The 10,247-nt window shown below is 42.4% G+C and overlaps 1 protein-coding gene across 3 annotated transcripts in view; it reads left to right on the top strand.

Annotated features, from left to right (window-relative positions):
- The window catches only part of Trim2 (tripartite motif containing 2), a 152,043-nt gene that overhangs the window by 7,929 nt on the left and 133,867 nt on the right, over positions 1-10,247 (top strand). The gene's annotated exons all lie outside the window — the stretch shown is intronic.

Below are 10,247 nucleotides of genomic sequence, written 5' to 3'. Positions count from 1 at the left end.
AAAAAAAAAAATTTTGACTCTTCCTGGAATTGTAGGTTATCACATTCCACCCTGGCAGCTTCTGCTGCCAACTTGGACCAGTTTCCAAGGATGAGAGGATGTTTGATATGGTGCTGACACTTGTTTGATGGTCTGCCAGTGCCACTTCTAACCACCAAGCAGCCTCAGGCTCTACCCAGAGTTCCTCTCTCTCTCTATGCCTATATCAAACAGGAGACCATCCTGCAGAGTGCATGGTGGGGTCAGCCCTTGATCACATGTGACTTTCCTCCTGCTATGTCCCAGCTACCTGCTCAGCATGACTACCTGTGCCACCAAAGGTCCCAGACTCCTTCTCTGGCTTGACAAATTTCCTGCTGAGAATCTATTCATATCACCACCATGTAAATTTCCTAAAGGCAGCCTATCTGATTGCCTTTCTATTCTAGAACATTCCCGTTGACTCTTACTGTTTTAATAAATTTGATACTGTACAAAAGGTTTACATGGGGATGGAGAGAGAGAGAGAGAGAGAGAGAGAGAGAGAGAGAGAGAGAGAGAGAGAGAGAATAAGAGAGAGAGAGGAGAAGGAAGGAAAATGAGGAGGAGGAAGAAGAGGAAGAGAAGGAGGAAGAGGAAGAGAAGGAGGAGGAGGAACAGAAGGAGGAGGAGGAGCAGAAGGAGAAGGAGGAGGAGGAGGAGGAGGAGGAGGAGAGGCTAAAGTATTTTTCTGAAATTATTCATGGTAGTAGTAGAAAAATCATTAAAGGGAAACTTGACACATGACATAAAACTGTGCATCCATGAGTAATATTGGTGAGGCCAATATTATGAACTATAATTGGTTTTAAAAACAGTAACCCCATCAGAATATTATTTCATGAATTATCATTAGTAATTACATTATTTATTTATTTATTTATTTACTTGCTGATCTGGAGATAAAACTCAGGGCTTAGTGTATTAGGGAAATTATCTCCCATTGAGCTGCTTTCTAGCACACACACACACACACACACACACACACACACACACACACACACACACACACTGTATATCCTGGCTATCCTGGAGTTCACTATATAGACCAGGCTGGTCTTTAACGCATAGAGATCCATTCCCTCAACCTCTCAATTTCTGGGCTTGAAGATGTGTGCCATTATGCTCAGACCCATTTATTTCTATTTTATTTCAATGATTTATTTATTTTTATGTGCATTAGTGTTTTGCCTGCATGTATTTTTGTGTGAGGGTGCCAGATCCCCTGGATCTGGACAGACAGCTGTGAGCTGCCATGTGGGTGCTAGGAATTGAACCCAGATCCTCTGGAAGAGCAACTAATGCTCTTAACCACTGAGCCATCTCTCTAGTGACCCCCCTTATTTTTATTTTAAAATGGGTTATTCTCACTAATATATAGTGACAAACTAATTAATTAGCTTGCAAATACATAGTCGTATATAATAGTCCACAAGAATACAAAAAATTTAATCTATTAAGTAATGACTTTGTTTCTCCCACAAGGGCTTTTAAAAAAAAACATTTTAAAATTTTTAAAAATTAGCTTTTTATCATTGTATTTAGAAGAAAGATTCATGCACAGCAGCCAGACATAGACTAAAACAAAGACTGTACTAGATTTTTGCTAGACTGCTAATCAGGTGCTGGGGCAGGTGTTAGCAGCCAGTGCATGCCAAGCTGGGAAGCAGGGACTGCCATCTACCCACGCAGTCAGGCTATTGAGTGGTGGCTCTTGGGCTCCAAGGGGTTATCTATAACTGGAGAGGGAAGCAGAGACCATGCACAGCTGGGTAGCATCAGGGGGCTGAAGGAGCTGGCGTTTGGCCACTCACTGCTGATAGAAAATAGGGAATTACATAGATTGGGTCTCTGAGGTGGGGGGGGGGGTGGCAGGGGTGGAGAGCAATCTGCTCAAGACACCCATGCAGTGCCATCCTGCAAATGAAGTGGTCACTGCAGGCTGTTTTAAGGACTAAGACAATCACTGCAAAGGGTCCAGCTTGGCTCACAGGGCTCAGATGACTAAGCCATGATGAGAATTGTTATCAGAACAAAGATAAGATGAGACTCTGCCAGATTTCTCTGCAGAGAATGAGGACTTGGAACTTTTTGTCACAATGGAGGTGCCCCAAGGGCCACTTGTGCTTCATAGGACTCGGGGCCTTTCTTATGTCCAAAGCTCTCTGGATTTGATAAATTCCTAAGAGACCCGCTTGAGCATCTACCTGGCCTCACTTTCACTCTCTTGTCTCTTGAATGCAAATTTTAGTACTTCCAAAAGTTCATTAAAGTGAAAAAACATTATAGAAGGTTTTCCTTAGACAGTGTAGACAAATGATAAATATTTGAGGAATCGGGTATGTTTAGCTTGTCTTAAGCACTACAGACAGTATATACATGAAACACAGCCTCATGTGAGATGCCACTAACGTGCTCCACTGTGTGTTTTTATGTACCACTTGTAAAGTGACTTTCACTTAATTTTTAAAAGGAGTCAGGGCTCATTCCATCTGGTCATCTGTCATAACTGCCTGCTAGCATGGTGCAGCCCACCTTCTGTTCTCCACACTTAAAGGAACTTCACGTCTGTCCTAACCTCCCTTTTTGTTCTTTCTGTGAGTGTGCTGGCATGTATTTTGAAGAATTTCATCCCTATTCAAGAAAAATCTGGGAAGGCAAGAAGCTACGTTTAAATTCTGAGTCTACCCGTAGAACCAGAATCTGCTCATGTACTCTTGCTTCCTTCCTTCCTCCTTTCTTTCTTCCTTTCTTCCTTCCTTTCTTTCTTTCTTTCTTTCTTTCTTTCTTTCTTTCTTTCTTTCTTTCTCTCTGTGCCATAAGATAGTGGTTCTTTTTTTAAAAAAAATTTATTTTATTTATATGAGTACATTGTAGCTGTATTCAGACACACTAGAAGAGAGCATCAGATCCCATTACAGATGGCTATGAGCCACCATGTAGTTGCTGGCAATTGAACTCAGGACCTCTGGAAGAGCAATTAGTGCTCTTACCCACTGAGCCATCTTTCCAGCCCCAAGGCAGTGGTTCGTAATACAGTTCATGTTGTGGTGATTCCCCACCAAGCGTAAAAGTATTTTTATTGCTATTTTATAACTGTAATTTTCCTACTGTTATGAATTGTAATGTAAATCTGTGTGTTTTCCAGTGGTATTAAGTGACCTCTGTATAAGGGCCATTTGACCCCCTAAAGGGGTCTCGACCCACAGGCTCATTTTCATAAGGGAACCAAGAGCCTTGTGCATGCCAGGGAGCAATCTACCATTGACACACACTGCACCAACACTTTTTGAAATGTAACAAATATTTGGGCCTGGAAAATGGCTCCATAGTAAAGTACTTGACTTGTAAACTTGACCTAAATTCAATCCCCAGAGTTCAATGAAAAAGCCAAGTCTGGTGATGCTTGCTGGTAATCCCAGGAGAAGGAAATGGGGATCCCTGAGACTCACTGGCCAGACAGCTTAGCCTACGTGGCAAACTCCAAACAAATGAGAGACCTAGTCTCAAAATCAAGGTGGATGATGCTCCTGAAGATGACAACTAAGGTTGTTCTGTGCTCTGACCTCCAAACACACACACACACACACACACAGCCATATGCACACCTGTACATATATGTATGTCTGTACATGCATATAACAAATATACAATCAAAGTGTTTCCTATCTCTAAAAATAGAATTCCATCAGAGGTGAGAGATTAGTTTGAGAGCATTTCCTTAAATCCATGTGACTGGCTCCCAAGATGGCTCATGTGTACACTGTATGGTCTGTAGTTCACATCCCATTAACTTTTAACCTTTCTGGAAAGCAGTGGTACTGCAAATAGAAGAGCACCCTATGTCGTCCGCAAAGGGTTACACCTGATAGTTATTACTGCCAGAGGTAAATTTTGTGAAAATTCAAAACTTGAGTCCTCAGGAATGACTTTCCATTACTTTATTATTATTCCTGAGTGTGTTCCCGTATGCTACTATCTTTAGACATTTAGAACAAAAACTACAGTTTTATAACAGCTTTGTTAGTGATGTGTCCACCTGGACTCCTCTGTTCACAACTTCCCAGTGCTGCCCAGCACGTCTTAGAAAGTGAGTTGGTCTCAGCCATTGCACTGTCCTTTTGAAACACTTTTTTAATGGCCCATTCAAATATTTTTCTCCCAGTTCTTTCCCTCTCCTCCCCATCTCCTTGAGTTGGTCTAAATTGACATAAGAGGAGTAAGCTGCCTCTGCACTCTGGTACTTTGTGGGGATTTGCCACAATTTCAGTGTTTATTCATTAGCCATTTTGACCACTTGGCCCTTTTCAATATGCAAGCTCACACTTTTCTCAAAGTTTGTGGGGAGATACCCAGCTTTCCCCTGCGTTTCCTCTGTCCTCTCTAGTGGAGCTCCTGCCCGCTGAAAATTCACATGGGTTCTCTGCCTGTGAGTTTCTTCTGTGCTATGCCACAAGTGCTTTTGTTTTTCAAGTTTTTTGTTTTTTGCTGTTTTTTTGTTTGTTTGTTTGTTTTGTTTTTTTGTTTTTTGAGACAGGGTTTTTCTGCGTAGCCCTGGCTGTCCTGGAACTCACTCTGTAGACCAGGCTGGCCTCGAACTCAGAATCCACCTGTCTCTGCTTCCCAAGTGCTGGGATTAAAGGTGTGTTGTTTTTCAAGTTTTACTTTCCAAGATGCTCTTCCTGATGTTTGAGGATACCTAGCTTCTATTTCTTGGCTACAATAGCTTTATACTGGGAAGACCCCAGGGTAGCTTCAGTCTTTCTTTTTGTTCCCTGTATTGTTTCTGTGTCTCCGAGTTTTCTCTGTGTTTTGTTTTGTTTTGGCTTGGCCTTTTTCTTTTTCTGGATGCCTGGAGATCTACACTGGCAGACTTTGTAGGGTGACCTGGCAGTCAGCCAGGTTTTCTTTGAGTGACCCCGAAAGGCTGTGTGGGAAGGATTTTTTCATTAAAGGGACAATTTTTTTTTTTTTTTTCAGTTCTGGTGTGACTCAGTAGTGGAGGCCTGCTCGGCATGCTGGAAAGCCCTGGTTCACTCCTTCTCCTTCAGGGCAGGGAGAGTTTGGGAAGATAAAACTGATTTGTCTTCTTTCTTTCTTTGTTTTTAGAGACGTAGTTTCTCTGTATAGCTGGCTGTCCAGGGAAACACTTTATAAAGCAGGCTGGCCCCAAACTCAGAGATCCTCTTGTCTCTGGGATTGAAGGTGTGCACTAATCTCAGTTTAATTTCAGTCATTTTTAAGAGCACAGAAGTGAACTGATCCAGGCACACACCCAGTGAGACCTTAATTTTTAACCTCTGGTTTCCAGAGCACAGATTAAATTTCTCCTCTAAAGTAAACACTGTTCAATTTTCAATTTTTTCTTTTCTTACGCACGTGTGTATGCATGCCTGCACTTGTGTAGGCACACACAAATGTGTGTGTATGGCTGCACTTGTGTGTATGTGCATGACTGCATTTGTGTGGGCACACATGTGTGTCTTCACAAACAGGTGGGCACACATATGTGTCTACACATACAGGTGAGCACACATAAAGTTTGAAGCTGATGTCAGGAGTCAACCTTCATGGCTCTTCTAGTCCACCTTATTTATTGAATAGGGTTTCTCAGTCCAATCCAGAACTCAGCTGTCTGGCTAGTCTGTCTGTCTAGCTTGATCTGGAGTTCCCCTGTTTTTTGTTTGTTTGCTTGTTTGTTTTTGTTTTTGTTTTTTTGAGGCTAGAGTTACAGATGGGTCACTCACACCACCCAGCACTTTCATCTGTTCTGCGGATCTGAACTCCAGTCTTGACAGTTCTATGGCAAGTGCTTTAACCCTCTGAGCAGTCTCTTCAGCCTCATTTCATCACACATACTACTTTACTCAAGGGCCTGATGGATGTATGTGGTGCAATGGGCTGTATAATGGTATCAGCAATATAGACGCTGCAGCAGAGGGCTTGGGTTCAGACCTTGGTTCTGTTCATTATTACCCCTAAGATTTTGGCCAGTTCCCTTTAAAGCCCTGTGTTGGGGACTCAAGGACCCACAGTGCCTAGGAAGATGAAGAGCGCAACTGGATTCTCTCCTTTTTTATTCTTCACGGTCAATTGTGTGTTTTAAGAATATGGTCTTTTATCACATACAACCAGGCCAATGAAAGCACAAAGGAATACATGCACACGTGACCCTGCTGTGGAAATGTAGCCTGCTGAAGACGCCCATTGTTTTCAGACTTGGCAATCAGAAAGAAAAAGGGCTCTCAACAAACCACTCATTGAGGAATAGGCTGGGACTTTAGCATGGTGCAATGACAAACTGTGACATGGAAAAGAGCCCTGAATGGAAGTTCTCTGTCACAAAGGCATCTAAATGCATCTACCCAAATAGCAAAGGAACGTGGTTGAAAGTCTTGCTTGTTTCCAGGGCTGACTTTGCAATGGGGTCTTCCCCAGGGGATGTGTTCTCAGGTCAGCTTGGGTACTTAGAGTGAGCTGGGTCCCCCGTGGTACTTCTTGCCTCTGATGTGAGTACAAGACTATGGGGGAGCACCAAAGCCTGCATCCCATGAAAACCAGGAGAGAAACCAGGAGGGAGATCTGCAGATACAAATGGTGAGGTCAATGCAATGGAGAGAGGACAGACGTGGGCCAATCTACCCCAACAACGTTTCAGACAGCAAGAAAGAGTCATCCATGGGCTTCGCCCCTCAAAGGGGCCAGTCTTGCAGAGACTACTGAAATAAATGTTTTACTGTCTCTGTTGTTTGGTTTCTTGAGACAGGGTCTCACTATGTCACCCAGGTTGGCCTTAAACTTGCAACAGCCCTCCTGCCTCTGTTCCCTGGATGTAGGGTTTGCAGATGTGAACTTCTATTGCAGGGTAAATCTGCTCTTCTGCAGATATTCTAGCTCAGAAGTACAGACAACAGCAAAACGTGTTGCTGTTGGAACAACGTGGAGCATTATAGACAAGTCTCATTTACCATCTGTCTTGCTACTTAGTTACTTCTTGATTTATCTATGGTGATTTTTAGAATAAAGAAATATGGCTAGCTGTATATAAATAAACATTTTTAAAAGGAGAAATTATGGATGTGTAGGCCAGAAGTACATGAGCGGCGTGCATGCCTGTGTGTGTGTGCATCTATATGTCTCTGTGCATATATGTATATGTTTGTCCCCCTGTGTGTAGTGTGTAATCTATCTCTCTCTCTCTCTCTTTCTGAGTGTGTATGTGTGTATGTGTGTGTGTGTGTGTGCATGTATGTGTGTGTGCATGTATGTGTGTGTGCATGTGTGTGTGTGTGTGTGTGTGTGTGTGTGTGTGTGCTGGCAGTAGACCCTGGACTTCATCAATCTTAGGCAAACATTCTTCCAATGAGCTATACCACAGTTCTGTGCAAGGATTTTTGCTAGCATTTGTTTTTGATATTGAGTTAGGGAACTAGTAAAATGAATTATGTAACATCCATAAAAGAAGAATCCATTCAACCACACACACACACACACACACACACAGAGGATGGAAATATAGTACCAAATACTTCCATAAGAAAAATAATCTGGTAGGCTATTCATAAGAAAACAAGACAATTCATTAATTGTGTATCTTATTTTAACCGAGATGGTTTTCATAATGTATTCATCAATAAAACAGCTGGTCTGACAGTCATTTGCGGTCATTTCTATGTGATGATGTGATAGATGATATTTAAATTTTTTTCAAAGAACACTTGTTTCTTTTGAATTATGAATGCATGAATGGGTATGCATTAGTTTCAATAATATACACACTAGGCAATCATGATGTCTGCTTGCTTGCTTGCTCGCTTGCTTGGGACAGGGTCTTACTTTACAGTCTACGTTGACCTTGGACTCCAGAGGCTCCTTTCTCACCACCCCAGTGCTGAGACAGGCACGTGCCAACGTGTCCATCTTAATATTCATTGAGATTACACTATAGACTTTGAAATAACTCAGCATTAGTCCTTCTAATTGTCACTGGTGAATGCACTGAAAGATGCAAAACAGTGTTCCTTGAATGTACACATATGATACATACTGGCTGACTTAACTGCGCTCAGGACTGGAGAGACAGCAAGATGGCTCAGCACTTCAAAGCACTTTCTGTACAACCATGAGCACTGGAGTTTGCATCCCAGTATCCACATAACAAGCTGGGTGTTCCATGCCTGCTGTGACCCCCCAGCTCAAAGGAAGGAAAACCAGAAGACAGTGTGGGCTTGCTGGCTTCCAATCCAGCTGGTGAAGCAGATTCAGGAAGATATCCTACCTCAGCGCAATAAGGGCCAGTGAGAGAAGAGGACATTTGACACCCTCCTCTGGCCCCCACATACATGCACAAATATGAGTGCATGCATACACACACATGCATAGCATATGGACACACATGTATACATTTATACATACATGCACACACATGCACACACTTTTTTAAAGCATAGCTTTCCCCCTTGGCTCTAATCTAGAACAAATTAAAAATACTTTAGGAGAATTTCACTGATCCAAGCCCTGCAGCTCAGTCTCTTTACAAGGCAAAAGTGTATTGAAAAGAGGTTGCCATTTGGACCCAGTGCAAGCTAATATGTCCATGTGGCTTTTTGAGAAAAATCTGTCCCACTGAACCACCTGCTTCAGATGATGAATACTTGTATGCTACATACCTAACACATATCCTGTTTGTTTATGCCCTGTGCCCTGGGAGAACACAGGGTGGACTGTCGGGTTCGCCAATGAAAACTGTACCTTAGGCTTTGCTTAGCACAAGTGGCCTGGCAAGTCAATTTTATTTAATTCCATTTGTCTATTTAGGGTAGAATTGTGTTGTGACCGTGTGCGTGCAGCTGCTCTAATTGTCCTCTGCCTCCACTTCCTGATAATTTTCAACCTGTGATTTTCCTTGTGTGATTTAAGTTTTATCAAGCATATGGTTATATTTCTATGTGCATAATGTATATGTGAATATACCTGAATTTATGTGTTTTGTGTGATTTCTAGACAATAAGATTTGTGAAGATTTTTTAAATCTGTGCATTTGCACCTGTGTACATGCTTGCTCGTATACACATGCACATGTTAGTATAGTTGCCAAGGAGACCAGAGAGGGCATCAGATCCTCGGAACTGAAGTTACAGGCAGCTGTGAGCCACATAATGTGAGTGCTGGGAACCATACTCAGATCCTCTGGAAGAATCCTCTTAACCGCTGAGCCGTCTCTCCAGCTGCTGTTCATAGAGACTTTAATGCTGAAGGAATCCCCAGCTATCCTCCACTGTTACTCTGTCCGGAATGCCAACTCTGTGAAGTTACCTCTCCAGCTCCCAGATAGGGTACACGTGCTCGTTATTGAACTTTTCAGTGATGTCTGAATATCCATACATGACATCCATCCATGCCTAGACGGAACTATTCATGTTTCTCACTGTTGCTGTATGCTAAGTCCGTATCCCTCCAGAATGGCCATCTACACAATCAAGGGCACCCTGACTTCATCTGCATCTGCAGATCACAAGTGTCCTGTGGGACTGTCCATGGAGGGACCCACAGTGCCTACAGCTGGCAAGAGGATGGCACATTTCCAGCCACTGAGTAACAAACTGAATGACTGATTGTTAGGGATGACAATGTTGGGTTTTTAACTGAAGAAGCAAAATGAGAAATGGGAGGAGGAGATGGGGGCAGGAGAGGGAGAGATGGGTTGAGGAAGAGGAGGAGAAGGAGGATAAGGAAGGGGAAGGAAGACAAAACATGACCAGACTTAACCCCGTGAGACGGTAACTCATTCCCAGTGGAATAAACTATTGAAAATATCCGAGTATAGTCACCATCTCTCTTCCCATTTTTATGGGGAAATAAAAATACATTTCAAAAATTAATAAGATTATCTGGCATTCTTTGAGAACTGTGCTGGAGAGTTCTATGTGAACTGGACACAAGCTAAAGTCATCTGATAAAAAAGAACCTCAACTAAGAAACTGCCTCTCTGGAGGGTGGCACAGACATTAGGTGAGGGTAAGAATCTGATTCATTAGCTGTGACAATTTGGAAAAGCATTCATCTCAGAGAAAGAATAACTTATAAAGTCCTCTTCTTCAAACTTGATACAAGAGTTATAAACTCAAGCAAAGCATTCAGTCTCACTCTTCATTGTTCTCATACAAGCAACCTCCCTAGTTAATTGTCTATGTTTCTTTTGGGTATATAAATACTTTTGAAATATATAA

The sequence above is a fragment of the Mastomys coucha genome, unplaced genomic scaffold (genome assembly GCF_008632895.1).
Source record: "Mastomys coucha isolate ucsf_1 unplaced genomic scaffold, UCSF_Mcou_1 pScaffold16, whole genome shotgun sequence".
Taxonomy (NCBI): Eukaryota; Metazoa; Chordata; class Mammalia; order Rodentia; family Muridae; genus Mastomys; species Mastomys coucha.
This window is presented reverse-complemented; position numbering and strand designations above follow the sequence as displayed.